This window comes from Carassius auratus, unplaced genomic scaffold (assembly GCF_003368295.1).
Source record: "Carassius auratus strain Wakin unplaced genomic scaffold, ASM336829v1 scaf_tig00215844, whole genome shotgun sequence".
Taxonomy (NCBI): Eukaryota; Metazoa; Chordata; class Actinopteri; order Cypriniformes; family Cyprinidae; genus Carassius; species Carassius auratus.
The window spans coordinates 165,453-172,058 of record NW_020528270.1 but is presented as its reverse complement, the minus strand read 5'-3'; positions in this window follow the sequence as shown (position 1 = coordinate 172,058).

Here is a 6,606-nt window from a genome sequence, read left to right as displayed (position 1 = left end):
TGTCAAAATTCCAATCAAATAGCATTGTTGTGTTGTGAGTACACTCATAATACAATTAATCATTATTCCAAAAATGGGGAAAAAAGTTTACACTTTACTGGTTTGATACAGCTTAAAAAATATACAAATATTGTTGCATGTTCAATTTCCATTTTTTCTAATCACATTTTCATAGCTGTTAGTATAGGCCATGTCCACACCTACACAGGTATTTTTTTTAATAAATGGTGTTTTTCCTTCTTCCGTTTAAAAAACTCAAAACTAGCCCAATCCCATTATAGGTAAAATAGGTTTGTTTTTTTATCTTTTCAGTAAAATTGGCATTCCAGGGGCTAAATATCATGTTAATGGGGTCTTTCAACCAGTGGACATGAAAAACAACACGTACAATTCTGTGGGAAAACACTGAGGTTGTGATATAATCTCAACTCTAAAGCCATGTTGGCATTCAAAAGATGTTGGTTTGATCCAAGTGCTGTGTTATGTCATGTTCTGGACTATTGATGTGAACCCAGTCAAAATTTGAAACGAACTCTGGGTTAACAGCAGGGTTTAATGTTAATACTTTGGGTTCTTTGCCAAAGTTGGATCCTTCACACCTCTGAAGAGTCTAACACATTATTTGCATGTTTATGGGGGTCTGGAGGATTTGTGCAGTATTAAACAGAAACTTACTAAAACAGTATGATAAAAGTTATGGTAACATACACACATAATTAACATATATACACATATAAATAACATATATACACATAATTACTTATGATATCAAATGCTGGTAGATCTGGTGCTGGTCTGGTCTGAATAAAATGTTATATTATACTATTGTATGCACTTTATAAGTACTAATAAACAACAAAAATAAATAAAAAGGAAATAGAAACCATAGGAAACAAGTGATAAAAACAGAAAATGGAAATGCTGAGGTTGAAGCAGATATTTAAACGTTCAATGGTTTTTTTTTTTAATCACAAAAAATATGACCAACAGAAAAAAGATGTGGACACGTATCGGACAAGGAAGAAAAATGAATTAGGCTTTTGTTTAGAGTAATAACCAAATGATGTAATGTCCTGAATGACAGATGAGAGCAGATATCAGAGCCATAGGTTTGATTTTGAGATTGGTGGGGACATCCCCGGAAGCTGAGGATTCACGGAAATTATTAGGATAATGTATTAAGGTTTTTACTCTACATTGACCTATGTTAATTGAACATTGAATATTTTAATGAATGAATCCTGTAATGTTACAGGTATAACAAATAATGACGAAACAGTTTGACAGACTTATTACTGAATTAAATATTGCATTACACTATAAGCAGAGTGAAGTTAATGTTACAGGTAACAAATAATGGTTTGACAGAGACTTAATTTTGAGTCTGCTGTCTTGTTTCTTACTATTTGAAGTAACCAAACACGTCTACGTCTGTCATTAACAGAAATTAACTGTTGGCATATTTGTTTGACATCAACTTTGTCCAGTTTGTCCTGGTGGACATGGCACACAGCAATATTGTTAAGTCTCAATTGTGCCATTGCTGATCTGAGCCATGTTTTCAGTCTCCTAAGAGCACTGAAACTTCTTTCAGCCTCAGCTGATGAGACTGGGATGACTAAAAGCAGCCTGACAAGGGTTTCAACTCGATCAAACAAGCCTCTCACTTCAATAGCCATTACTTTCATGATATTAGCCACTTCAGTACTTGATTTGAAAATATTTTAATCCGAAACATGGCTAATTGGACTTTAAGATTCAGTTCTGGATAGTGATCAACAATGTCATTTACTTTTCCTGTCAGTAGAATTTCCTCTAGCTTCTGCAATTCATCTAAATCTGTTTGGTTGAAGAACCTGTCCTGAAGCTGAGCATTTCAACACAATCTATCATTTTATAGAACTCTGTTTTATAATGCTCCTCAGCTGACTTGGGAGTGTGCTGGCTCAACCCACCAGTGTAACATTTTGGTGGGTGTCTTTGATGAGGAATCTGAATAGATTCAATCCTAAGGGAATCAACCATTGCCACTGCTTTTCTGACACAGTCTATTGACCTTCTCATTCCTGCAATTGTTTCTGTCCATTTTTGCAGGGACTTGTTCAGATACTGTAACTCATCAATCACTTCTAACGCCAAAAAAAAGTCCAAGCACAGTTTTCCCCTTTTCAAATGTCTCTCGTAGTCCATTTGCCCTTGTACCTGTGTTAAATCCATTTGATGTCATCTCCAAGCCAGATAAAACACTCTCATACAGAGACAGTACTGCTCTGATAGCTTTTCCTCAGACTGGCCGCCTGGTTGGGCACAATGGTCTGAGTGATATCGACTCTTTCTGAACCAGCTGCTACTGATGAAAATAAGGCCTTAAATTTCCCAGATTGGTGGCTTAATGTCCCTAACTCATGGACCCACTGCAAGGCATTATGTATCACGGGACCGTCTAGGAAAGCAGACTTTGTGATCAAGTTAAGACAGTGGTACCAGCCTAGGGCTCACCTGTGACCCAGCCCCTCCACCTGCCTCTCTTCCTAAGCTTCTGCCTAGCATGACGTTTTTTGTCATATAACAATACATGCATATAAATGAGACAGCTTGTGGCTGCCTAATCAAAGTGCTCATTTCAAACTCACATTGAAGAACTATATAGCAGATCATCTGCCTTACAATGGTCTTAATAATGAATCTCACTATACTAACATGTCAACATCACATAGATTGACCTCACCTATGACCCTGGCTCTCTTCCTGAGCTACTACCTAGCAGGACGGTTTCGGTCACCTCAGCTGGCAAAACAACACATTGATGGAATTAACAGCGAGAGAAAACATTTATTGCTAATTGTTATTTTTTGCAATTGTTGATGACTCTACACTTTAGCAATTGAGAAAATGTTAAATTATTTACTTTTTTTTTTAAGTAGCTCCTAATGTCTACATTTCTTCTTTCACTATATTAGTAAGCATTGCAGACTTCCACTTTTTATATTAAGTTCATAATTCATATTTTATATGACCTAAGCCAAGCCCCACCCCTAATCACAACTCTTACAGAAACTTGTGCAAAACACTAAACTTAAATAGAAACATGATTTGTCAGATTTATACATCTTTTTAAATAGCAAGCACATATACATTTATATTAAATATTACAATTATATTTTACAATTATATTTAAATAGCCTGTTGTCATGATCTTTCACTGTAAGTGCCCATCACAAAGTGTACACACACACACACACACACACATTTTTTATGCTGTACAAACTGTGTAAAAATAGTCTACACGAACCCTACCCATCACAGAAAACGTTTAGCATTTTAAGATTTTCAAAAAACATCACTTAGATAATTAATACGCTGTTTTCCTCATGTGGATCAAAAAAGGACATACAGAGAGAGACAGAAAGACAGACACACACTCACACTTAAAACATCCAACCCCCCCACACACACACAGTTTGGGTTTGCTACTTATCCCGCAATTGTCATACATTGACATTGAAAAAACTGCAGTGTCCGAGAATCAATATTTGACGTGATTTGTCCCATATTTTTGTTCACAGAGCTATTGATTTCTCCCTCACTTACCGCATCTAGGTTTCTGAGCTTTTTTGCCACTTCCCACAAATAGGCACTTATCACAATGACATCTGAAAAGCTCAGATTTTTCCGCAAAGCAGGGTATACATACTTCCATTTTAACTTGTGTGCGCTGGTTAACATTACTTCAGGAAAATACAAAAGGTGATAACTAACAACACGAAAGGTGAATTTTAAAATAATAATGTTTACGTTTTTAGCATTATTGGTTCTTATATTTAGCTTATTTTGATAACGTTAATGATAATTTCCAGTAACTTATAGCATTCTTTGACGTGTAACTGTCGTGGAGGGGAAAGTAGACTAGCTAGCAACAAGATAAATAGTGGTCAGTTTGTGTTGATAAAAGTAAACTTTTATCAAAGCTAGATGTCAAACCATTCCCATATGCTGATGTGATTTATCATTTGTTTCTTTCTGTTTTAATTTTACAACAGTTTCATATCCAATAAGCATGGCACAGTCATCTTGTAGATGCTATTGTAGTGTTCCTTGTTGTTCAAACAACAAACACAAATTTCCCTATTTAAGTTTCAAATATTTTCCAGTGCAGGTTAAAATACTTGCATGTTGGGTTAGGGCAATAAAAGAGATGAGGGACCGAGTTTTAAAATCCTCCGTAGGAGCACTTACATGTGTAGTCACCTCAGAGGAAATAAGTACATCAGCCAGTGGACGAACCAGGATTAAGAAAGGAGCAACGCCGTCTAGATTCCCCTGGAATGACTGGGGTAAAGGTAGGACACTATTAAGCCTGGTAGTATTTTACAATAACAATAAATCATAATTTATTACATTATTTATAGTTTACATACAATTATGCTTATATGAAATAAATTAAGAAAAAATGGTTACTTTTTTATATAGTTTATTAGTCCATATAAAAAAGTATAATAAATCTTTCTGTTGCCATTAAAATTCCCATTTGTTGTAATTGCATTTGTGGGCGTATTATACATACTTTTTGGGTCCTGAGAAAGGATTACTAAATATCCATATTGACATTTATGTGTATCTATTTCACATTTCTAGGAAGAGCCTCACAAGCTCGACAGCCGGTTTACCAGAGAGCAAGGAAGCATTTTAAGGACAGTCCTAGATGAATCTCAGGAGATGCCTGTCCCAGGACACATCACAGAGGAGGCCCTCCCTGCGGGTGGAGTAGCAAAAGATCATGACTATGCCTACCATCTTTCTCCTGGTTAGTAACAGGTTATTCTATGTGGCAATAAATTATTTTGTAATTATAGGGTTCGTCAGGTTCATTTTTTTACAGGAAGCTCAGTTACTTTGAATAATACCACACAATTTGACAATTATTTGGTTGATTGAGAATCACTACAGATATTATGTTGTAATCTTAGTTTTTGTAGTCTCTTTATTTCATAAGAGCCAAGAATTACTGCCAAGCTAACTAACAAATAACATCCAATAATAAAGACGGGGTGAAAACTAGTATATAACTTACTGATAAACATTAAGGTGTATGCTTTTTCTTGCTTTAAAGGTAAACTATGTGCTGCTACATGGAGAATTCAAGAGTTGGAGCTCCAGGTTTTGTCACTAGAATGTGAAATCCAGCAGCTGACAGTGAAGCAGCAGCAGCCTCTGATTTTCAAATTCTGTGTCACAGATGAGGTCTTCCGTTACTACACTAGGTTCAGCTCAAAGCAGGTCTCCAGTGTGTTTTGGGAGTCAGTTTACCCTTCTGCTTCAAGCATTTTGTACTGGTCCAAAGCACAGTGAACAGCACAAGAGAGACCTAGCCCTCAGCGAAAACTTTGGCTCATTGGTGAAGTGTTCATTATTCTCTGTTGTGTTGCAGCTGGGCTTCAGGAGAAAACCTTCTCATCCATATTCGAGGTCAGCTTGTCTACATCTGTCACGGAATGCACACAAACAAGTAGATCCAAATTCAGTTTTTATTAGGGAAATCCAAAAATCATATATCCAGCCAATTAAAGGTCAAAATCCAGGGGCCTGTACCATGAAGCCGGATTATTTGGCTAGCCAGGTAAGTTTCAGTTTAGTTTGCACCAATCCTGGGTTTTAGGTATTATGTAAGTGGCTTGGCTTTTAGCAGCATTCATTGCCATAGTAACTTACACTTCACAGCTAACTTGCTCTGGGGCAGGTTATGTTCTGGGTTAGAGATCTCAAACTGAAGCTGGACCAATCAGGTGTGAGAGAAGTGACACATGTCTGACACAGTCACTCCAGTTTATCTTGCTCCAAATTAAAGGTCACTAATGCAAAAAAAATGTAAAAAAACAAAAAAGATAATTACGGAGTCAGTCCACAAACTCAGGATCAAAGCCTGAGTTGACAAATAAAGTTGATGATCAGCATCATGGTACCAACAAAGCCGGACTGGAGAGGTTTGGTTTTGTCAACTCAAAACTAATCCTGTAACTCTGAATTTGTTCAGCTGCCATCATGGTACAGGCCCCAGGTAAGCAGTCCAAACAAGAAACATGAACATCCACAAGAAAACATGAAATACAGAGTGACATAAGACAAGGACTCCATAAAAATGACAGAAACAAACCGGGTATATATAGACAGGTGTAGGGCTGGGATAGACGATTATTTTTTAAACGATTAATCTAGCAATTATTTTTTCGATGCATCGATTAATCTAAAGATTCATTTTCAAGCATTCAATAAAAAAGGTCACCCAAAATACTTGTTTAGAGCAAATGAAGAATACAGTAACCAATGTAAACTTGAGGGCTTTAATCTAATACAGAGAGTGCTTTTCCAAAAAAAAAAATTAACAGTGGGAGCCAGCAGCCTTTCATGGAGGAAAAAAAATCTCTGAATGCTCCACGTGAAACTTTGGCGTTCCGCCCTTTTTCTATCGTGTCTAATGATTTTGATTAATATGCACGAGGGAGAGAGAGCAAGACAGTGCTCGTGTAGTTTGAAGACTGTGAGTGGGCGAGCGTGCGTGAAACTTTTGTGTTTCGCCCTTTTTCTATCGTGTTTAATGATTTTGATTAA